The following is a 26239-nucleotide window of genomic DNA, read 5'->3' as shown; positions in this document are numbered from 1 at the left end:
GATTCTGTATAAATACGGCGGATCTCTATCTTTTCCTGTCACTTTCCGCCAGAGAGTCAAGGAGAAAATGATAAAAAAAATAAGAAACGTTAAGAAATAGAAAAGTGAATAAAAAATTAAAGAAAGCCTTTTGAATAAAAGAAAAATAAATATCAAATTACCCTTTAAATTAAAAAAAAAATTAAATCTATTAAAATATTTTTTTATTTTTAAAATATTAAATTAAAAATCATTAACAAAGAAGAAAAATTTAAGAAGAATTTTAGAGATTTTTAAAAGAGAAAAAAAATATTAATGAAGTAAAACAGTTTCTAAAGTAAAAATATATGTAAAAAATGTCCCTCTGAAGAAGAGAGGAAAAAGGAAATTCGAAAAGTAAATAACAATAATTTAATGTTGAATAGATTAATTAAATTTGACAAATGTTTAAAGACCGCAAATAATATTGCAATAATAAGTTAAATCGTGTGAGCAAAAGGGTTCTCTCTCTCACTCTCTCTTGGTAAATCAGAAATTTCTCTAATTGTAAACAGTATAATACAAAAGGCATGGAATTAATTAAAGTTTGAATTACAAAATTTGCCCACCAGCTGTTACTATGAATACGCGTGCGCAATGAAATCTATTGTTTGACAATCTACAACAGAGTATAGGACTCGATATACACGAAATTCAGTCCCTTGATACATTTTCCCTGATACTAGCTGAGGTGCGTTTGTCGCATGTACTATTAATTAGTCGTTAACCGACTAATTATGAGACAAAGCGACAACACAGAATTGCGTGTTGTCCGCCAATAAGCTGTTCTATATACATATGAATGAATGTATATATATATATATATATATATATATATATAAGCATATTTACATTCTGTATACTGCAAATTTCCTTAAACTATTTTTTTTATTAAAATATTTTTTTGCGGAAAACAATTAGTTAGTAAATAAATATTTTAGTGAACAAAGTTTTTACTATAAGAATTTTTTACTATCAGAATCTTTTACTAGAAGAATTTTTTACTATAAGAATCTTTTACTAAAAGAATTTTTTACAATAAGATTTTTTTAGTATTATAATTTTTTATTATAAGAATCTTTTCCTAAAAGAATTTTTTACTATAAGAATCTTTTCCTAAAAGAATTCTTTGCCAAAAAAATTGTTCATCAAAAGAATTTTTTACTGCAGGATTTTTTACTATAAGAATTTTTCACTATCAGAATTTTTACTATAAGAATCTATTACTAAAATAATTTTCCACTATGAGATTTTTTTAGTATTATAATTTTTTACTATAAGAATCTTTTACTAAAAGAATTCTTTACTAAAAAAATTGTTCAGCAAAAGAATTTTAACTAAACGAAATGATAATATTATTGTCCAAAATATTTCAATCAAATTTCGATTTCAGTTTACCAAAAATAGAATTCGTCCAGAGTTAGAGTCAAGTTAATTAGATTAAAATTACATTTTCTGCAAGGGTGACTAAAATTTTAATTCGATTTTTCCGTTAATCTGTGACAATGCCTATTTGACAAGGATGACAAATATGTTTCAAAGAACAAGCAATACGTATATCGAACTTGACGAATCAGGGATAACGACAACAATGGCACGAGCCTCGTTCGTGATCCGATGAGAATCGAGACACTAAATGAATTCCAACCCCAACTAAGCTCATTGAAATCTCAATGTGTACACGAACCGAGCGTATTGTTGAATACGAGACACAATATATACATATATTAATTCATATCCCCATTTAACAACTTCTAAAAAAAAAAAATTCACCCAAAGTCAATTCTGTCAATCTTTTCATCCTTATAAAAATTTAATTAATCTCCAGAATAAATACGAAAAAGAAGTCACCATTAGTCAGTAATTAATTATTAAGACCCCTAAATGGATTTATCCAAAAAAAACAACTAAAAGATTCCCCTTTCTGGAATAATTCGAAAACAGAAACTGATGAAAAATTTGCATATTTGTACCTTTTTTTTCTATTTCGAAATAAGTTCACTCACACAGACACGAAACTTGATTGATCAATTTTGGTTATTTTCGTTCCGCCCTAATTTCTAGTTTCTCTCGTCTATTTTGCAAATTACAAACTAAACATATCTTTGTCACGAAGGCGGTGATCGCGCGCACGATGAGACACACTGTCGATTCTCATTATATTCACTAATGATCATGTGTGAGAGAGCAGAGATTACTTAATGATCTGGAATCTTGAAGGAATATTGGAAGCTAATTAGGTCAGTGCGTTCCTTAACAGGACAGTTGCGTTGAGGCGTTAAACGCGAGGCGTGGCGAGAAATAAAGAGCGCAATCATCTTTTATTAATAAATAGAAAAAAATATTTTGTCCTTTTTTTATTGTTTAATATTCAGAATTTCCTGTTTCCATTGACGGTCTGGTAATAAAATTCTGAACTTCCTATTTTTATAGACAGTCTCACATTTTTCTTTGCGTTCTGTTCGATGCGCATGCGCCGCCTGGAGGGGGGAACGACACGATTAGCTGCACGCCACTGGAGAGGGTAACCCCCACTATAGAGGCGCATGCGCCGTCTGGAGAGGGAAGCGCCACGATTGGCTCTACGCTACGGGAGAGGGTAAGCCCCCCACTTACTTCTTTCGGTTCTGTATAAATACGACGAGTCTCTATCTTTTCCGATCACTTTCCACCACAGAGTCAAGGAAGGAGGAAGGAAATAAAAAGCTTGAGTGAATAAATAGAAAATAAATATTGGTTTGACTTTTAATTTTAATACACAAAAAATTTACCTCTTCAATTAAAAAATTATTAAAGTCATAAGACTTTAATAATTTTTTAATTGAAGAGGTAAATTTTTGTTAATAACACTCGAAATAAAAGTAATTAAATTATTTCCAAACACTTAAAAGCTGGGAAATATTGAAAATTTTCAGAAAACTTATTGCCCTCAATAATACTTTAATCCGTTAATGGTATTTAATGCTTTAATTCAGCGAATTATATTAAATATAATAACATGCATATGAGGTGATGCAGTTCATTGTGCATTTCATGAGCTTTGTGCAATAAAGCGCATCAATTAATTATAGATGGAGCAATCGCGTTATAAAATTGACTTCGATTGACAGCACTAAGTCGAAATATTCACGAGGAATTTTGTTCTGCACGAAAATCGCTTTTTGCATATAACGTCCTTTGGATAAACTGCTCACCACTAATGAGTATAAAATAATATTCCGAAAACAAAAGTCTACAGAAATTTTATTCATAGAAAATTATTTGTTGTTAATTTTTTCCTTTCCAAAAAAAAGGTTGTATTTTGTACTTATTTTCCTTTCCTGTATTTATTTTTTCTTCTAGAAATGTCAAGTATAGTGAACCATGTTTTCGAATGGGAAAATAAACTTGAACTATATGTTCGTAATATTTATAGGTGAGTTGTCAACGCACACGCGGGTATTACGCTTATGCACGATTAATACTATGGCTGCGTTCAATTTCCCCTCGGAATCGTCAAAAAGAGGAAATATTTCGAGGCAAATTTGTTTAAATGCCATCCAAATTAAATTCAACGCCAGTACATTTTCTACCCGATGACTGACCCAATTGACGTTCATTTTTGATGGCCGAAGGCAAAAAAAATGTCGAGAATTATAAATGAAAACTTTTTTCCAATTTTTTTTAAACAGTCATTAAACATTTTAATTTTATCCTATGTTATTAAATTGAGTACAAAATTTTTGATTGCAGTACTTTAAAATAAAAATTACTCACGTGTAGAAAAGTGATGCCTAAGTAAAAAGCACAATCTGCCTATTATTTTTTTTAAGTGTAGGCCTTTAATTATTTGTAAATTAAATAGAAATTAGAAATTGTAGTAAAATTAATGGAAGACGTTTTATCTCTGAATCTCGTCATTACTCGCACTGGTGAGTGCCTACAATGTATGACTGAGTCAACGCCAACACACGCTTTGCATTCTGTCGCCCTGTGGAATTTCCCGGGGGCGAATATATAATTAACAGATTAATTAATTAAATCTTTGGAATGAGGAAGACGAAATTCAGATCAAGCTGGCTGAAAGGGTTTGAGAAGAAAAGGAGTGGGAAGGTGATCGAAATATGGGTTGAGAAGCACGTCGCAAGCTCTAAAAATGAATGAGGCCAAAGAAGAGAGAGAGAGAGAAAAAAGTGTAAGACAAGAAGTGCGGATGATGCAAGTGATGGACCAGAACTGAAAAGATGCACAAGACGAACGAGCCAAGGAGAAAGATGTAGATGAAGTACTACCCAAGAAGATAGGAAAGGGCATCCTTCAGATTTACATTTTGCCGGTGCTACGGAATATTAATGTACACCTTGAGACGTTAAAAAATCAGCACTTCTCCTCAACACTTCTCTCTTACTTCTTGTTAACCTCCCCCCAAGTTTCCCTTCTATTTGAACGTCAAGAAACTTAATACAACTTAAAACTTATAGTCCTCAAAATTATATTATTAATTTACACCCGTTTAGGTAAACTGTACATCGACCATTGAGATCCTTACAATTATTTTTCACTCTCGAATAGCAATTCTCAAAACTCTTTCTTTAATCTCTTCATTAATTTCTGTACAAAGAAAAATACTAAAAGTTCGTTAATAGGTGTAAAAACAATCTTATAACCGAAGCATCTAAAAAATATAAAAAAAATAGTTGAAATTGTTTAATAGGTGCAAGAAATAAAACCTCATAAAACTAAATAAATAACAGATATATTTCGAGCACGACTCGATCGTAAACTTCTAATACGTGTGAGGCAAACGGAATTTCTTTTTTTTTCTTCATCTGAGAAATAAATGAAACGATGAGAATGAAAAGGTTCAAGTACCAACTCATTAGAGGATCGATTATTCTTCCTGACATATACACGTGTGATGAGAGAGAGGAGGAAGCGAAAAAGTTTTTTTTTATTTAATTTTTCACATGACATTTTCAGTTTGAAATTCTAGAATTTTTTTCCTCGCTCCTGTATATTCAAGCTTATTAATTACTAAAGGTAAATCCGACTTTCACTGCAATTGATCTAATGAATATTACGGAACTCACGATTAAATATGAATTAGGATTTAGTTCCCACTAGACATGAAATTTAAACTTGCTCTTTAAATAATCAAGGAAACGATAGGTAGTAGTTAGACTCAAGGAAGCTTAAATTCTCTTAAAAACTGTCCTTTAATACTTCGATATTAAAAGATCTTTCATTCAATTTATTAAAAATTTAAAATGACTTTATTAATTTAATTCTTTTTATCTTTTTATGATCCGATCGGCTATTAACTTGAATGAAGTTAACTGAACGGTTATATCAAAATAAATTTAAATTTCAGTCGAATTAAAAACAGTAAATAATTCGTCCAATTAATTAACCATTCACTCCAAGAAGAATTTTAGATAACAAGTTATTTAATCTTAAACTGTCAAATAAAAAAATAATAAACCAATCGTTTCATCTAAATCAAATTTTTACAATCAAGTAAAATTTTTTCTATTTTTCTTTTCAATTAAAGCTAATTTTAACTATACAGTACCGAATATTTGTTCCACTTTTATAGATCTGCAAAAAAAATTACTAACTCTTTTATAATAAAGTGCAAATAATTTATGCAACATTGAATAGATTTTAAAAGTAAATGTTCTGGATTTCACAGGAAGAAACTTTTTTTTTATGAAATGATAAAAATTTCAATAAGAAAAGTAGTTTGACGTTCAGGTTTTTTGACGTCACTTCGTAATATGAAACGTTTTCAATATTGAGATGAAAATTGGGAGATTTTACAAAGATATATTCTTACATGAAAATAACATTTCGAGGTATATTTCCTGAAATATCTAAGGTTGTAAAACTTTTTTTTTCTTCAGTAAAAACATTTTAAAGATATTGGATAACTTTTTTTCTAAACGGAAATTTTTTACTTCAACAAATATAAATAAATATTACTCTCGAAAATTGATATCAGCGTTTTGTACATTTTTATTGCGAAAAGTAAAATGTTTTTCGAACGTATATTGAGATTAGAACGAAGTTTAGTAAAGATTGTTAAATTTTCTCAAATTACTAATAAAGTCAAACTTGGCAAAGTATAAAGAAATTGGTACCTAAAAAACTTATAATTCAATGACTCTGTCAATAAAGCTATACGCGTGCCGTGTAAGCTTCTCAAATTTCAAGGGATAACGGCGTGTGCCTTTGGAAAGAACCAAGATACGTAAGAAACCATAAAAAAATTGACTATACAGAAATAATTCAACTTGGACCCTAAAGTGGATATAGAATTTCCCACCACATTCACTTTTTTTCTAGAAAAAAATCCAAAGTCAGGTTTCAAAATATTAAATTCTATTCTTCAGGTCGAAAAATAAGTTAAAGTATTTATTAATTCATCAAAAAGTAAAATATAAACCACACGTTTTTTAAGAGTAATGCAAACGAAAAAGAAAATATATTTTCTCCCTGTTCATTCGCTAATGAAATTCTGTAATTAATTAAATGAAAGTATCGTTGACTTAAATCTTGTCTTTGAGTAAGATAATTAAAGAGAAGCAAGGATGAAGACTAGAAGCATATAAATAATGAAAAATTGTTGAAAAATAAAGTAAAAGTGGGTAACCAATAAAAGTGTAAAGGAGAAAAAGAGAGAAAAGGCGGTGAACCGACACAGAAAGTCAGACCTCGTAAACTTTTTAACGAAAGCAAGAAGAAGAGGAAAGCGGCGCTATAGTTTGTATAAGTCAATCTTCAAAATCAACGAGATAATGACTCTAAAAGAGAGAAAGAGAGAAAGACGAACTTGTTGGATAATAAAAAAAAGTGTTCTAGTTTTATAAAATGTCTTACAAGCAAGAGTAAATAGAACATAAGGCTTAGAAGGAGTGAGAGGACTTGAAGAATTTCTTATACTAAATCTAGTTGGGTCAAGTGGTCGAAACGCGAGCCACTGCTAAAAGACAAGGAGAAACTGCACACGGAGAACTTTGACCTTAATTTTAAAAAAAAAATTTCCTCCACTTCCCAAAACTCAAGAAACATCCATTTTTCGGTTGGATAATTTCACCAACAAGAAAATATAATATATTACAAATAACTTATTCCTTGGCACCACACTTTAGATTTCACACTAAACCCAAGGAATTATCCAATCCATTTCGAAGGATCCAAATGATCGCATTTACTCCAGATTTGTGAGCTGTAAAATTTTGATACTATCAAAAAACATTATCCTCTATCTCTCAACTTTTAAGGACCCTGTTATTACTGATTCAGATTGCGAACAATATCTTCAAGGACAACTTTAGATTATTCCCGGCCATAAAGGAACCAGGTTTCTTGATTATTCACAAACGTGAATATATAAAATGTAAAAAAGTATAATTTGGGTAATAAAAAAGGAGAAAAGGGTATAAAAAGAGTATGAAGAGAAAAGTTCAAGTAAACCCGAATTAAAAAGCGATAATCCATTTCTTACCTCCTCGACAATATTAATCAAATTTATATCCCAAAGTAAGATAGAAAATTTTTTAATCAAGATCGATGACAATTTCTGTTTATTCTTAGTGCGACGAATTCTTCATCCATCGTTAAGCAAACCATTATTTCACGGAATAAATTATTTTCTAAAAAAATTTCTAGAGGAATTCAAAAGAAGTTGATGGAATGGAATTCAAGAGAAGAAAATGAAATGAAAAATAAGAGTGAAAGAGTCTAAAAAACGAAATAGAAGAAGATGATGGAAACGTAGAAGCAACGGAACAAAGTGTTAAAGACTAAAAAGAGGGAGAGAGAAAGAGAGAGACATGCGTTTCAAGCAAACGCCTTGGAGCTTTGTAATTTTAATTATTTCATTAGTGAAAATCCTTCGAATACACAGAAGAATTTAAGATCTCGAAATGCTGAGCGCCTTGAGAATCGTTTGGTCGCTTTTTATTTTTCTTTCAGTTTGCGTAGCCAATGCTTCTAGAGTCTGAAAGCTCTCCCACCTTTTGTCCTCGATTCTTCATCTACACCCACCTACAACTAACATCCATCGCGTTCCCCTTTAACCCTTGTTTCCTTCTCCCTACCTACCCTCCGCAGAATTTAACAATAATTAACTAAAATAAAATTTATGTTCTAAAAAATTACTGAGATATTACAATATTGAACTCACCTTACGGTAACTATAATTTCCTTTCGCGATCTCCTAATATTATTTGACAGTTTAAGGTAAACATAACTTGTTACTTTCAGTGCGATTTCCCATCACAATTTCGAAACTAAATCGATAAAAAAATTACTGTGGACGCATCTGACACCTTTGATGGTCAGCGACATAATAGATCCTCTGACAGACGCGCCACATTTATATACCCCATTCGAACTGTGGTGGGGAGGATCCCCTCTCTCTAGCGGAACGACCAATCAGCGCTATACGGTTCCCCCTCCACTCGACGAAGAAGAAAATGAGAAAGAAGTGGAGAACTTGTTCCTCTACTAATTAACATCCAACTATTTGATAAATATAAAAATTCCCTCATTACTAATATTAAAAAAATCAATTAAATTTAAAACACTATTTAATTTTCCACTCTGACAAATTTAGTATTTAAGTTAATTTGTATTTCTTTTTGCGCTTTTCTAATTTTGTTTGAGATAAGCATAACCGTTACATCCAGTTCGATATTCCCCATCAGCATTTCCACCAACCTCGAAATTAATTTTCGAAAGCAGATACATTATAAATCGTCATAAACACAACGGACAAATTTTTAAATATAAATTCAAAGCACATTGAAAATTTTCTGATGAAATTAATACATAACATTTATAAATACAGATATAATTTATCCGAAATGTAGAAACAAGTTTTAATGTTAAAACCATCAAAGCTTCTGTTCATACAAAGTTAACTATATACATATATTTATATAATGTATACGTTATATATCATGCACGAATTATTGCATCTCTCTAATTATACCTTTGACCGCAAACAAACTTTTCCCCAAACTAATAACAACCATATATTTAATCACTTGTTATCTAAACAGAAAATTTCACCTATATGATATTGCATTTTGTCGAGTGTATGTGCGATGTCGGATATCTGACATTTTAATATACATTCAAGGTTGAAACCAACATTTGTCGTTTGTAGCAAAAATAATGTATGAACCGTGACTTGAATTTTGGACGTGTTGCAGAACGATCGCGGCATACTGGCGGACACATTTTTAAAGTCTTTTCCCCTGACAAAGAAAATGGCTTCTTACGATCGTCCTCTATCCTCTTCTTTTATATATGTATATAGACGCCTTTAGTGGGATAAGGACCTCGTAAGGAGCGGCTTGTTCCTGCACAAATACAGCCATCTATTTTAGGAAAAACGGTCGTTATATCTGGAAAGGAAGATCCCCTTTGAAATCGAGAGAGAGAGAGAGGGTGGTACGTAGTCATCGTCTATAAAAGGTGGGACGTTATACATTCTCGATTTGACCGTCGACAACATCCTTCGTGGTCCATTTTGGACAAGTTTGTGGACGTTACGTCACCGAAAGGACGGTAGGAAGAAAGGGTAGTAGAGGAGGGTTTTTGTGAAAAAAAGGGGAAGGGGGGAGGTAAAAGGATGATGGTGGCAGCTCTATGCTTTACGTTTTGCCTTTTCGCGGCGATGTAACCAGTTTGTTTGGACCCTTGGAGGCAAGCCAAATAGGAATTGGCTATTGACCAAACCAATGGTATACCTAAATTACCACTGTGCGCAACCCTCTCTTCCTCTCGCTACTATTCTACCACGAAACCTCGATCTCTTGTATCTCGAGGTGCTGGGGGCTTGTTACACGTCGTGTATTAGATTATCTATGTCGTGCTTTATTATCGGTTAATGTCGCGACAAAACATGCATCTGCTGATTCTCTGATAAGTACAAGTCAGTTCAACACATCAAACTGTGAGAAAACAAGAGAAAATCAACCACTGTGAATTCTCTCTATATATGGCATGAATAGATTTTCAAACTACCATATCGTATTTTCCACATTATTGTCGAGGTAAAGTTTCACGATAACTTTTCATCACAATGTCCTAGCAAAGTAATATTCGTTTCGGAAAATTATGAACCAAAGGAATGGAGAAATATCAAGTCGAAAATAGTTGCTTAATTTAACAACAGTTCAGTAAATTGGAAAATATATTTAAAATATAATATTCCTTTCGAGAAAAAATGAAACCAATTTACACATTAATATTCAGTTGTAGAAAATTATTTGGGTATTTCCTTTTCTAATATTATTTGACAGTTTAAGATAAATATAACTTGTTACATTCTGTTTGATTTTCCCATCACTATTTCGAGACAATTACCACAATTATCTCGAAAGTAATTTGATATAAAAATTAGTGTGATCACATGTGACTCCTTTGGTGGTCGACGGAATAATAGTTCGTCCGGCAGACGCGCCGTATTTATATACCCCGTGTGGACTGTGGTGGGGAGCGTCCCCTCTCTAGCGGAACAACCAATCAGCGCTTTGCGGTTCTCCCTCTACTCGGCGAAGAAGAAGAGAATGAGAAAGAGGAAAACTGTTCCTCTACTAATTGTTACACCCAACATGCATTACTAATATAATTAAGTGTATTAATTCGCTATTTACTTGAACTTTAAAAGTACTTCACATGTTTTAATACACTACAAAAATCGAATACGAAACGCAAACAAAAAGTAAGAAAAAGACTACAAGCATAAAATATGAACAGAAAATTGAAAATTATAAAATAGAAAGTGTAAAGTTGTAAGTGAAAAGTGGGAAAAGTTATATAATCGACCCCGTGGCACTCGAGAACTCCTGAATTATACACCAAAATTTGAAAACGTGTGTTTAATGTAAATTTAACACAACAATAACTCGCGCATGAAATATCACATTTCCAACAATGTATATACCTCTCCCCTCTCTCTTATGCTTTATTGTTCAAGTTTGAAAATTATTAGGCTCGTGATATTTCATGGCTGCTGTTAAAATTCTCAGAGTCATCGATCTTAAAACTCGAAAACCTCGCTCTGAGCACAATTATATTGAACTGTCATTACAATTTAGTAAAGTCTATACATATATATAACAGTAGCGATTGCCAGTGGGTGTCTTGTTATCACATTATCGATCAGTTCAAAACTTTCTCGTCTGCGCATCTAAGTATCTTCTCTCGCAATCAACGTAAAACGATACAGGGGCGCGAATTAACCGAGTTGGCGAAGGTACTCGGGAAAAAGTATTGACTGTATCACCATCCCTTTTTATCAGACACACCAATGCAGAACGAATAGTGTAGACACAGACACACATATATATAAATACACTCCCATTGTTACTATCGTGGTAATGCTGCCGAGTGCCACAGGAAATTGCATTCCTTGTCCAGAGTTTCTTTAATCCCTTCCTCCTACCCCAAAGAGCTTGGTAAAATTTGTAATCGTTGTCAGTATTGTTGTCTTTAGTGCTCAGGAACCCTTTATACAACCTCAACCTTCTTAATTCTATTCTATTCTCTCTTTTTTTGCTATCCTATGGCTTGTTGTCACTTTAGATTTTTCCTCGAGTGACAACAAGCCGGAGTTTGCTCTTTCAGCAAAAATACCTTGCTACATTTTAATGAAACAACTTAACTTGCAAATAACTCCTCCGCTCATCAATATACTTTCAGGAAAAAAGTTCTATTTACTTTTTTCTTTAATTTCATTATTAATTATTTGTTCTCTATGGTGTTTGGAACTTGGCAAGTTATCTGCAAGCTTGCAGGAAGCTTTCTGCAAACTTGCAGATTTTTTGGGGAACTTTTCAGTGTTTATTGCAAGTAGCAAAGTGGCATCAAAATTCTAAAGCTTGTCGCAAGCTTACAGCACTTCTTTTGGCAACTTAGCACTCTGTATTACCGACGGTCGATAATAAAGCTGGCCGCAAGCTTACAATACTTCTTTTGGCAACTTAGCGATCTGTATTACCGACGGTCGATAATAAAACATCCTTTTCGTCAAAGAACGCGTAAATTAAGGGCGTTCACTCCTCAAAACTTGTATAAATAAAAATTCAAAAGATAAATTAAATTAAATCTCTTTCATCCTAAATAGACGTTTGTAAAATTTTCTAATTTCTGCCATTTTTATATATGTACCATTTTTCATTTTCGTTTTCCAAGCTCGAAAGTTTGGTACGTTTCGTTTTATACTGCATTTTTAGATACGCTTTTTAAACATTGTTTTTACATTTTTAAAACTTCTCTAGTACATCGTTAATATTCAGTTTTACTTTTTTTCCCCGAAAAAAAATGCAATTTCACACTGAAGAGGTTTCTCGTTGAAGAGAGCGAAAGCTTAAAAGTATAATTTTTCTATTGAAATATATATAACATGGATCAATAAACATAAAATTTTCCACACTCAAACAAAAACGTTAAACTAAATCAAAATTACCAAAAAAAAAAAACTTTTCAAAAATTTAATTAAATCTTTTTAACACACTTTTTTTTAATAAAAGTATATTAGATAAAAAAAATAAAATAAAGTTTCTAATAAGTAGGGGAAAAAAGCTTATCAACAAAAAGAGAGAAAAGTAGTAAAAAGTACAGAAAAAGAAGAAAAATAAAATTAGAGTAAAAAAGGAATACTAAAAAGTAGAAATGCAGCAATAATTTTTACTCATACATGAAATAGAGTCTAAGTTTTAATTAAAATTTTTTGACAGTGCTTAAAAAAAGAAGGGGGAAAAGAAAAAAAAAAGGAATTGGGGTTCTTGATATATGTGTATATAATCAGTAATGTTGGAAAGGACACTCGAAAATATAAACAGACAAAGGAGACTAAATGTATGTGCATATATTTTTTATATGTATTTATTTATGACGAAGCAATCCGCCAAGCAAGCGATATAGCGTGAGCGACTTTAATGAGCTTCGAACAGACAGCCGGTCGCTGAGTCATTTCTAGTGTACAATATCGTGAATTATGGAGCTAACCCAGAAGGCCCTTGGGGTATTCTAGTACCCCCCCCAACCTCCCCCTCCTTTTGCCCTAATATTTCCTTCTCCCTGTTTATAAGTTTCAACGCCCTTCTTCCGCCTTTGAATTGATTCTCGTCTCGCTTTAAAACAGAAACTATGGTCGTCATTAAACGCGTCTCTCCTCTCATATATGACAAACACTCCTCCCTCATAAAACTTCTTTATACTTTTCCCCTCTTCTCTCTTTTTTTTTTATCTCTCCGCCGCGGATAATTCGAATAATTAACTCTTTCTTCTTTAACAACTTCTTTTTTTCAATACATTTCAATTAAGAAAATTTAATATATTTTTTTTTAATTTTTTCTTTTAATTAAAAAAAAGGGGGAGGGGATAATTTTGAAATTTGACTTTGACTTTTCGACTTTAATTTTGTCTTTCGATTTGATTTTTATTCTCAAATTGTCTTTTTGACTTTCACTTTCACTTTCGACTCAATTTTGACTCTGACTCTGATGAATCACTCTCGATTTGAATATGACCCTAAAATTGTTTTTTTCACTTTAAAAGTGACTATTTGACTTTAATTTCGTCTTGCGATTTGATTTTGACTTTAACTTTCACTTTGAATTGGATTTTGACTTTGACATTAACATTTCGACATTAATTTTGCCTTTCAATTAGATTTTGACTTTAACTTACACTTTGAATTCGATTTTGATTTTGACTTTAACTTCCACTTTGAATTCGATTTTGACTTTGACTTTGACTTTTCGACTTTAATTTTGCCTTTCAATTAAATTTTGACTTAAACTTTCACTTTGACTTCGATTTTGACTTTGATTTTGACTTTGATTTTGACTTTGATTTTGACTTTAATATTCACCCTCGATTTGATTTTGACTTTAACTTTCACTTTATATTCGATTTTCACTTTGACATTTCGACTTTAATTTTGCCTTTCAATTTGATTTTGACTTTAACTTACACTTTAAATTCGATTTTGACTTTTACATTGACATTTCGACTTTAATCTTGCCTTTCAATTTGATTTTGACTGTAATTTTGATTTTGATTTTGATTTTGACTTTAATTTTGACTTTGACTTCGATTTTGACTTTGATTTTGACTTTGACTTTGATTTTGACTTTGATTTTGACTTTAATATTCACCCTCGATTTTATTTTGACTTTAACTTTCACTTTATATTCGATTTTCACTTTGACTTTTCGACTTTAATTTTGCCTTTCAATTTGATTTTGACTTTAACTTACACTTTAAATTCGATTTTGACTTTTACATTGACATTTCGACTTTAATTTTGCCTTTCAATTTGATTTTGACTGTAATTTTTTTTTACTTTGACTTTGACTTTGACTTTATATTCGATTTTCACTTTGACTTTTCGACCTTAATTTTGCCTTTCAATTTGATTTTGACTTTAACTTACACTTTAAATTCGATTTTGACTTTTACATTGACATTTCGACTTTAATTATGCCTTTTAATTTGATTTTGACTGTAATTTTGATTTTGACTTTGACTTTGACTTTGATTTTGACTTTAATATTCACCCTCGATTTGATTTTGACTTTAACTTTCACTTTGAATTCGATTTTGACTTTGACATTGACATTTCGACTTTAATTTTACTTTTCAAATTTGATTTTGACTTTAACTTTCACTTTGAATCCTATTTGACTTTGACATTGACATTTCGACTTTAATTTTGCCTTACAATTTGATTTTGCCTCTGAAATTATCTTTTACACTTTAACTTTCACTTTCGACTCAATTTTGACTTTGACATTGACTTTTTAACTTTAACTTTCACTTTTGATTCGATTTAGACTCTGAATTTATCTTTTTGACTTTAGCTTTAACTTTCAACTTAATTTTGACTTTAACGTTCACTTTTTGACTTTAACTTTCACTCTTGATTCCATTTTAACATAAATATTGAATTTTCTACTTCAGTTTTGTCTTTGGATTTGATTTTGACCTATACATTCAATTTTACTTTAACATTGACTTAAATCACTATGAAAATTAAAATAAAAGTCAAAGTGAAAGACAAAGTGTCAGTCATTGAAAATCAAAGTGAAAGTGAAGTGTCATAGGGAATATCAAAGTCAAAATCAAAACAAAATTAAATTTTTAAGTAGACGTTACAAATAAATGAAACAATGATTGCAAATTTCAATTTATACGGCTACAAAGAATAATTTGAAACAATCATTGAATGGAGCTTTTAAAATTTTTTGCTATTTTTTATAATGTTTGTAATCTTCCAAAGTGTACTTTTAGCCCCCAAACATCAAAGTTATTAAAAAAAATTATATTTCCACCTATTATTTTGTATAAAAATTAAAACAACAAAATGTTATGAAAATACTAATTGTAAATCAGAACGCGAAAAAAATAATGTAAATTCACACTAAGTGCAATTGAAAAACAGAAAAAGGTATCCATCATAATATAAAATGAGAATGCTAAAAATTAACTTGACATATATCTTTATTTTTAGAGAAATTTATATACAGTGAAAACTATGATAAATTAAAAAATTAAAAATTGTCAGATCATTTTTAATTTTGAATATTAAAGTTGAAATTGTTAAAAGCCTTGAAGCAGAAGAATAAAAATAATATGAGTAATGAAAACTACTTTTAATTTATTTTCCTCATATCCATAGAGAAACGTATATATATATATATAGTATATACAGTTAAATTCGTCCTGCGGTTGTAAAAAATATTTCAATATGTGAAATTTTTCTTTGTCTCTTTCTCTCTTTTATTTTATTTTATTTTTTTTAATTTTTTGCTCTAAATTTCTCAAATAATTGTCACATAGAAAATATTTTGTAATATTAAAATTATTTATTGTACCGCTGAAAGATGTATGTTATTTAGAATATTCAGTTTATTATCTAAAGTATGTGTTTCACCTGGATGTTTCTAAAATATTCGTTCCACTTTAAAGTATTGATTGCTTATATAAATATTTATTGTTCATGAGAGTGGAAATAATATCCTCTTCTTAATTGATATTAAACTTTTCTTTCTCTTTACTTTGTAAACTTTTTTATCTTTTATCAATAACAAAATTTTTTCATCGAGAAGAAAAATCATTTTTTTAATTCGAAAAAATATTGACGAATAAATAAAATTCGAAAAAATATTAAATAATAAACAAAATTCGAAAAAATTAATTAGTCATAAGTTATTTTTTAAAATCGGAAATTTTTTTCTTGGGAGTAAATAAATAAATCCCCTCTCTTCAAAAAAAGGATCGAAATTAGATTTTGTGCAGGAAAAAAAAATTTCGAGAGAATGAAAAATATTAAATTTTTAATTCAACAAAGTTTATACGAAATGAAATAATAATGTGTACAGGACCTTTTAATAATACGTTATTAAATTGTTAGCTAAATAAACCAAGGACGTCTTTATTAATTTTGTACCCTTAAAACTTTCCTGTCCCGAAAGACCCTACAGTTTCCAATTTCAAGCCACTTTAACCTTCACCTTACAAGACAGACTCTGCCAATTGTACTTAGGGTTCGCAGTTTCTGCAGAATATCAAAGACCTCCATTCATATATTTATTCCCCCTTTGCTAGCGCGAGTAAAATTACTCTCACCGATGTGAGAAAGTTTATATAAAGGTGATTAAAATGGGGTTAATTTTCTCCTTGTCAAACAGTCCATTTCACTGCAATAATTATTATTTTTAATAATAATAATAATAATAATAATAATAATAATAATAACACTAATGATTATTATTTTTATTGTTTTTTATAATCATTTTTTATAATTATAATAAAATAATATGACAAATTAGAAAATTTTTAAAAAATTATGATTAAGAAGTAGGAAATATACCCATTTTATGCATAATTTTTATTTCTCAATAAAAATATTGTTTAAAAACTCAATTTTTTCTTTTAAGAAGATTCTATTTCTTAATTTCAATTGTTTTAATAAAATTAAAAATTTTTTTAAAATAAAGGGAAACAATGTTTATAAATTATATATAAACTGTAATAAATATATTACAATGTTTATAAATTGGAAAATTTAATTGAAAATGAAACTGAAAATATTTGAATTTTTAGAAAATAAGGAAAAAAATGTTATTAAAAAAAATGTTCTGTTAAATTTATTTACGAATATCTTTAATTGTAAAATTATTTGTAAACAATAATTTCTCTTTTAAATATTTTAAATATTTAATTATTATTATTTAATCGATCGAGTGTTAAAATAATTATTTTATATTATAAGAATATTGTTACTGTAACTTCTTCAAAATTATTTTCATATTCTATTATTATCTAAAATTTCAACTTAAATTCATTTTCAAATCAATTTTTAATCAAAAATTCTACAAGAATTCAATTATTGAAAGACAAAAGTAAATTATTTATTGAATAATTGAATGTTTCTTAAAATTTAATTCTTATAAAGAATTTTATTAAAAAATTTTAAATAATTGAATTCTTTTGACGAATTTTAATAAAAAATTTTAGAATAGTTACATTTTTCAAGGAAATTGATTAAAATCATATTAAAAATAATTAAATTCTTTTCGGTAGTTTTATTAAAATAGTAGATATTAAAAATCATTGAAATGAGGAAAATTTTTTAAAATAATTAAAATTTTTTAAATTCAAATAATCGAATTGTGAAGAACAGTTTAATTATTTATAAAGATAATTAAAATTTTGAAGAGAATTTAAAAAAAATATTAAACATAATTGAATTTCTGCGAAGAATTTATTAATTTTGAAAATAATTGAATTGCTGCTAGTAATTATAATAAATATTATTCGAAAAAAGAAAAAATTCGAATTTCTTTCTGATATTAAAAATAAAAATTAATATGATTTATAGAAAATTAATTTTTTTCGAAAATTCTGACAGGAGGCGAACTCTTGACTCTTGTACCACAAGTCGAGAACGTTAACCCCTTGACTACATCACTTGTATTATTACTTTTATTTTTTATTATTTGTATATTTATTATTTACTTATATAATAATTAAAATAATTACTAAAAGAAAAAGGGAGAAAAAGAGAAGGAAGAAGAAACAGATGATAAAGAAGAAAAAGAAGAACCTAGAAGAAACAAAATTCGAATTTTCTTCTAATATTAAAAATAATTTACCAAAATTAATAAACTTTATAGAAAATAAATTTGTTTTCGCAATATAAAAAAAGAAAGTATTATTTTTAATTGTGAAAAAAAGCTAAAGAGTGCGCGCGGTGATAAAAAAAAAAGTTTCCCTCCCTCCCTGTTTTACGATTAACTGAAGAGATCAAGGTACACTTCATATTTTATACACCGAATACCTGAAGGCAAATATAGTGGGGGGATAATTAAATGACTACATTACGGTCGAATATGCGGAGGGCTATCAAATGTCGAATACTGCCTTAAAACTCCACTGAAAGGAAATTATTGAGAGAATTTTGCAAACATCATTTTCATCTCCCTCTCGCATCAAAAGTTTATAAAAAGCTCACATTTGTTGTAAAAATTTCTCGAGTTTACAAAAATCAGATTAAAAATTTTAATATTCATATATAATCATTTTCTTTCTTTCCAATGCAAAAAAAAAAAAGGAAATCTAATCAAAGGAAAATTTAACTTCAAGGGAAAAAGGATAAATACGGGGGAAGGAGAGAGGGGGGGGGATAAAAAAAAGAGAAAAAAGAGAGATTACTAAAAGAAAGAAATTAATAACAAATAAATTAATTAAAAAAAATAAAGTTCTCTAATGTAAACCGAAAGAAAATGGAGAAAATAATTTTTCATAAAGAAAAGAGAATATTAGAAATGCGGAAAATTTTGTATTTTTTTTTCTCTCCTCATTAGTTGGATTGCAAATGAAAAAAACGTCGGAGCAAATCGATTAATTTATTATATATAAGGGATAAGCTTCCCTTGCAAATGTAATTCGAAGCAATTTCAGGGTGCGCGCGGATCGAACGACGAAGGAATCTCACGAGTCGTTAACGAAATTCGTTAACTACATTCATGCACTCAAGCGAATCGAGGTAGGATAGTTTAATCGAACGTTTTCTGGACCTATGCTTTGGATGCTTTTCGAGATAAAAATCGACCGAAAGATTCTCCTCTCAATCACTTTTCTTTTCTTGATCGCATGAGAGACTGTAATTATCGTTTCTTTTCTTTTTTCATTTTTTTTTTCTTTGCATAAGCTCGCACACAATAATAATGCAAAACAAACATATATGAAAATTTCATATCACATCATTCTTGGGTTACTAATTATATATTCGGTGAAGAAATAAGGAGAAAATGAAAAAGAATTCGCGAGGCAAGATTTTTTTTTTTAAGTTACAGGTGCTTATAGAGTTGTAATGGTGTGTCATTATATGTTGTATATTTTTTTTCAAAAGTAAGGTTCGTGTAATTTTTGCAAAATATGGTATTTTAAATTTTTTAGATTTTGTAAACAAAGTTTGCTCTGTGATACAAGTAAATGTTTGTTTGTTTGTTTTTTGTAAATTTAATACGATTATTCAAAATTAAATTTTCTTTGAACCGATTATAAAATAAAATAAATAACATTTTATTTTATTCAAATTTCTTTAATTTATTTCTTAATTTATTTCAATCAAATTTTGATTTGCTTTGAATAAATTTAATTTGTTCTGAATAAATTTTCTTTCTTTGAAACAATTTTTTTTCCTGATAAGAAATTTTCTTTCTTTGAATGAATTTTTCTTTCCTGAAACAAGAAATTTTCTTTCTTTGAAAGAATTTTTCTTTCCTGAAACAAGAAAAAAATTATTTGGTTTCAATAAAGTTTGTTTTCTTCAAAAAAAAAAAAATCTTTTTTCCTTTAAGGAAATTTTATTTTAGTTTTATAAAAATTTAATTTGCTTCGATAAAAATTTTACTTGGTTCAAAAAATGTTTACTTTTTTGAAATAAATTTTATTACCTTCAAATAATATTTATTTAGCTCTATAAGAGTTTTATTTGGTTGAAAAAAAATTTTACTTGATTCAAATAAATTTTATTTGCATCGAATAATTTTTATTTGATTTTATTAAAGTTTTGTTTGATTGAAAAAAGTTTTATTTGGTTGAAGTAAATTTTATTTCATTCTATAAAAGTTATATTTAATCCTAAAAAAATTTACTTGCATGAAATAAATTTTATTTGGTTCTACAAAAGTTTTATTTGGTTTAAAAATATTACTTGGTTGAAATAAATTTTATTAGGTTCTCTACAAGTTTTGTTTTGTTTAAAAAAATTTTACTTGGTTGAAATAAACTTTATTTGCCTTCAACTATTTTTATTTGCTTCTATAGCAGTTTTTAAGGTTCAATAAAATTTTGCTTGCTTTAAATAATATTTATTTAGTTATATAAAAGTTTTATTTTATTCTAAAAATTATTTATTTTAATGAAATAAATTTTATTTGGTTCTCTACAAGTTTTGTTTTATTTAAAAAAATTTTACTTGCTTGAAATAAACTTTATTTGCTTCCAATAATTTTTATTTGCTTCTATAAAAATTTTATTTTGTTCAATAAAATTTTACTTGGTTGAAATAAATTGTATTTGGTTCAATAAAATTTTACTTGCTTCTTAAAATATTTATTTAATTCCATAAAAGTTTTATTTGGTTAAAAAAAGTTTTACTTTCTTGAAAGAAATTTTATTTTGTTCTATAAATGTTTTATCACAATTAAAAAATGTTTACCCGGTTGAATTAAATTTTATTACGTTCAATAAAAAATCTTGTTTTATCAAATTTTACTTGCTTCAAATAAATTTCCGTGTCCTTCAAAAAAATTGTTTTTGTTTCCATAAAAGTATAATTTGTTCCAAATAAATATAATTCGATTCAAATAAAATTTATTATGTTCAAAAAAAAGTTTTCTTCGTTCAAAGAAATTTTATTTCCTCCAAAGAAATTTTGTTTGATTCCAATAAATTTTTTTTCGCTTCAATAAAATTTGTCTTGAAGTATTTTCTCGTTCTAGTTTAATTTTAATTTTCCAGTTGAAGTAAAAAAAAATCCCTCCGAAAGTAACCAAACACGAAATTACAAATTACTTTCCATAAAATGCTTCAATAGAATTTTAATTTTTTTTTTTTTTTGCAAAATAATTATTTGTTACCAAAAAAAAAAAAATTGTTTGCAAAAAATACTGTCTGAGATGGAACATAAAACACATACTCAACAAGTATTCCCGAAATCGGTAATACTGACATCAGTAAATACATTATAGAAGAGGAAATAAACAGAATATCGTCGTCGTTAACTACTTTGATTACCGCCATCAAGCCCATTGTTGTTGTTGTTGTTGACAACACAACTTACGATTTCACACATGCAAATGAAGAGATGGATGAGAGAGAGACAGGGGGGGGGAGAAACAATGCAATAAAATGGAGGCATACGGCAATAACTGTCAATGGTCAAAATTGGAAGCTTACTCACATTGTAGATCACAATAAGCCTCTCAGGGAACAGCATCAATCCCAACTCGTTCACCTCGTGTATTTCAATTCTGAAAAAAAAGAATGTTCACATTAAAATCCACAGGGAAAATTTTTATAAAATGCAAAAAAAGACACTCGAAAGATATTTTTATACTATTTGAAAAAAGCACTCGAAGACACTTTTTTCCACTAGTGCAAAAATCACTCGGAAGTATTTTTTTTACTAGTGAAAAAAAATACCCGAAAGCACTTTTTTCACTAGTGCAAAAAGCACTTTATGATGGTTCATGACTGTTCGTGTAGACTCGTGTAGACTCGTGTGGACTCGTGACACGACGAATCGTTCCGAGATTGCACGAGTGGTCACGAACTCTTCCGAATCAAATATCAAGTCGCCATTTGCAATTCAAATTCGACGCTTTTTTAATAAAATAATTAATTTGAACTGAAAAATAACTAATTTGTATTTAAAAATAAAAAAAAAGTTAGTGAGAATAGTCAGCCGCGCGCGAATTTTTGCTAATTTGTAATTAAAAATATCTAATTTTTACTTTAAACAGAATTCTAAACATAAAAATTGTTGTTAATTTTTTCCCTCTTTCTTAAATTTAAGTGTGCGACTTATATATTCTTGTTCACTATTTGAAGTAATTTAATGACCATAGAATGTTTTACTATGAGCTTCATTTTCAAAGACGGAAATCTCGCAAAAAAAAAGTAAAATAAAAAATCAAGTTGCATTCAGTCAGTTCAAGTTGTTCGTGCCCCTTAACCACATTTATATCATGTAGCAAAGCTCAAAGCTGTAGTGGTTTCTGCGTGTTTCAAATACTCTACATAGAATTCCTCTCTCTATCTCTTTGGCCAAACGCTCCTTTTGCTACTGTCCAGACTTTCAAGTATACACAAGAGGCATTATCACAACTTTGTGTATATATACGAGTTTCTCAAAGAAATAACAAAAAATACAAAATTCTTTTTTGGTCTTTAATTTTTTATTACTAGTGTATTGCTTTTTCTCTATTCCAATGTAGGGTAGACATTACTATAGAAATAATAGTGAAATTTGTGTAATTTACACATTAATAACAATAATAATAATTTTTAAATTTCCTGACTTTTCCTGACCTAAGGAAAACCCTGTATACACCACTATACTATAACACTGCTATACCTCGTAACATTTTCGAAAAAAATTAACTTGTCAGCAACTACTTAATTTTTTCAAGAGTAAAAGACAAATGTGAATAAATTAGATGACCCGGTTTGATATAAATTTTTTTTCGAAAGGAAATTGAAGGTAATTGAAGATAAGGACTAATCTAAATACATTTGGGAGAGAGGAGAGGGATATTTACGACTGTCACTGATAGTACACACATGTTAAAGGTAGTGCCTTACCTCTAAACCGTAAAGTAGCCCCCCGTTGAGACGTTAATGCGTCCGACAGGTTACGACAGTCGCGTGTTACAATTCTCCGTTTACAGTGAGCCTCTGGATCTAGAGGGTTTTCGATCCAATCACCAACTAATAGTGAATTTGACGCCTGAATTTCGAATTTCAGTTGCTGATAATAATGCCACAAGTTCCCGATAAGAAAATTCATGTATTATCATTTTTAACCATCAATTTCCAACCAAATGGATAACAATTTACACCGCAACTCGAAAATTACTAATTCGAAACTTTTATTCTAATTAATCATCAACTCACAGTTTTTCTAAAGATATTATAATTTCTTTATTAAAATTTTTTCCGAATAATTATTATTTATTGATTTCATGACTTTATTTTATTATTACAGACTTCGCACTCGATAATTATTTTTAAAAAAGTAGCTTTCAAACTAAAAAAAAAGTAGTAAAAAGTATTTATCGAAAAATTAAACTTAACCATAAATAAAACTCGTTTTAAAAACTTCACAAAACTGACAAAAATTACATTCTATATTTTATTTTCCTGACTTTTTCCTAATTTTCATCAAAAATATTTACATCTTTCTTCACCTAATAATAAATTGAATTCCTGCAACGAATTTTATTTTTCATGAAAGAATTTAACTATTTATAAAAATAGTTAAATTCTTGACAAGAATTTTATTAACATTTTTAAGTAATTGATTTTTTCGACTAATTTTACGCAAATTCTAATTTAAAGAATTGAATTCCTGAGAAATTGTTATTATTCATAAAAAGAATTGAATTCTTACGAAAATTTTAACAAACAAATTTTTAATAATTGAATACTGTTTGGGAATTTTATAAAAAATAGAAGGTATTAAAATTCATTGAATTGCAAAAAGTTTTTAAAAATAATTAAATTTTACAAAGAATTCTATTAAAATTTTTCAAAATAATTGAATTTCTGTGTGGCATTTTATTAAATTTTTTTGTAAATAATTGAATTCCTTCCTAAAAAGTATTTTATTATTTATAAAAAAAATTGAATTCTGGCGAACGATTTTATTAGAATTATTTAAAATAATTGACTTTCTAAGACAAAATTTATTACTTTTATAAATAATTGAATTCTTGAGATGAATATTGCTATTTATTCAAATAATTGAATTTTGCAAAGAATTTTATTAAAATGCTTCAAAATAATCGAGTTTTCGGGAATAATTTTTTTTATTTATCTTTAATAATTGAATTCTTTCGAGGAATTATTTATGTAAATAATTGATTTCTTGAGAAGAATTTTATTAAAATCTAATAGAATTATTTTTAAAAAATTTAATGAAAATTGTAGTATTTAATTTGAGAATAATTTGATTTCTGTGTGGCATTTTATTAAATTTTTTTGAAAATAATTAAATTCCTTCATAAAAAGCATTTTATTATTTATGAAAATAATTGAATTCTTGCGAACGATTTTCTTATAATTATTTAAATTTTAAAATAATTAAATTTCTAAGAAAAAATGTATTACTTTTAAAAAAAATTGAATTCTTGGTATGAATATTGTTATTTATTCAAATAATTGAATTTTGCAAAGAATTTTATTAAAATACCTTAAAATAATTGAATTTTCGGGAATAATTTTGTTATTTATCTTTAATAATTGAATTCTTTCGAAGAATTATTTATGTAAATAATTAAATTTTAGGGAAGAATTTTATTAAAATCCAAAAGAATAATTGAATTATTTCAAAAAAAATTTAATTAAAATTGTATTTAAAATAATTTATTTTTTTCGAACAATTTTTTTAAAATATTAAAAAAAAAATTTAATTTCTGTGAAAAATTCTAATATTTTTGTAAATAATTGAATTTTTCCAAAAAAATTTAAAACAACATTTTTTTAAATAATTGATTTTTTCGAGGAACTGAAATTAAATTTTTAAAGAATAATTACATTTTTTAAGCAATTCCTGTAAAATTGTATAAAAAATAATTAAAATCCTGCGATGAATTTTATTATTCAAAAACAAATTGAATTAAATTAAAATTTTCAAAAATAATTATTGAATTCCATCCAAGAATTTTATTATTTATGAAAATAATTGAATTATTGTGAAAAATTTTATTAGAATGTTTAAAAAGAATTGAATTTCTGTGAAAAATTTTTTTATTTTTAAAAATAATTGAATTTTTGTGAAAAATTTTTTTATTTTCAAAAATAATTGAATTCTTTAGAAGAATTTTATAAACATTGTTTTAAATAATTATTTTTTCCGAAATATTTTTTATTCTGTTCAATTTTATTTTAAATAATAGAATTCTTGTGGAAAACTTTATTTGTGAAAATATTAAATAATTGAATTTTTCGATTAATTAGATTAAAATGGTATTAAAAATAATTGAAATTCTTCGATAAGTTTTATTATTTTTAAAAAAAATTGAATTCTTGCTTAGAATTTTATCAGAAATGTTTAAAAAAAAAATTTAATTTCCATGAAAAATGTTATTAGGTATTAGTGAAAGTAATTAAATTATTCTGAAGAATTGTATAAAAATTTTATTATATAATTGATTTTTTCGAAATTTTATTGAAAATGATATTCTAAATTAATTGAATTCCTGTGTAAATTTTATTAAGTATTTTTGAAAATAATTGAATTTTTTATGAATTTTTTTTCTTAAATAATTGAATTCTTTTGAGAAATTTTATGAAAATACTAGACATTGAATATAATTGAATTTCGATTATTTTTCGAAAATAATTGAATCGTTTTAAAGAATTTTATTACAATTTTTGAGAATAGTTTTTTGATTTCTAGTATTAGTGAATTTAAAGTAGTGAAAATTCTATGAAAAAACAGAAATATTAACTTTTAGTGGCTGAAATTTGAAAAAAGTACTCAAATAGTAGCATGACGTAAAAAAGTAGTAAATATTAGGTTTTAGTAGATGAATGCAAAGCCTGTTATTGATTTTATACCGATTTCTATTTTCTATTATTATCCTTCTAATACCGATTTTAATTTTTTATTTCTGATTTCAAACAGATTTTTATTTTTTATCGTTAATTTAGGCAATAAAAAATAATTTTTCATAGTATTTGATAACAGTAATAATTAAAATGATTGACAGTAGAATTTACAGTACAATTACAAGTTAGATATCTCTCCAGAAGGGTTAATGTGGTTTATCGAAGCTCATAGAGGCACTTCACTTCCAGGTTGTCCCGGTTAGAATTTCCGGTCTGTTACCTGTCATTTCAACCCGAGTATCATAAATTCATCATGTCATGTCTAATGCTCTATTCTCTAATCTTACTGTTTAATCGATTTATCCATACG

The 26239-nt window shown here is 27.8% G+C and overlaps 1 long non-coding RNA gene across 1 annotated transcript in view; it reads right to left on the bottom strand.

Annotated features, from left to right (window-relative positions):
• Window positions 1–21496: 21496 nt before the first annotated feature.
• The window catches only part of LOC122511626, a 98056-nt gene continuing 93313 nt past the window's right edge, over window positions 21497–26239 (bottom strand). The window contains exon 3 of the long non-coding RNA XR_006302538.1: window positions 21497–21566. This is a non-coding gene — a long non-coding RNA (uncharacterized LOC122511626). The remainder of the gene's footprint in view (window positions 21567–26239) is intronic.

The sequence above is a fragment of the Leptopilina heterotoma genome, unplaced genomic scaffold, assembly GCF_015476425.1.
Source record: "Leptopilina heterotoma isolate Lh14 unplaced genomic scaffold, ASM1547642v1 Lhet_88, whole genome shotgun sequence".
Classification (NCBI taxonomy): Eukaryota; Metazoa; Arthropoda; class Insecta; order Hymenoptera; family Figitidae; genus Leptopilina; species Leptopilina heterotoma.
This window is presented reverse-complemented; position numbering and strand designations above follow the sequence as displayed.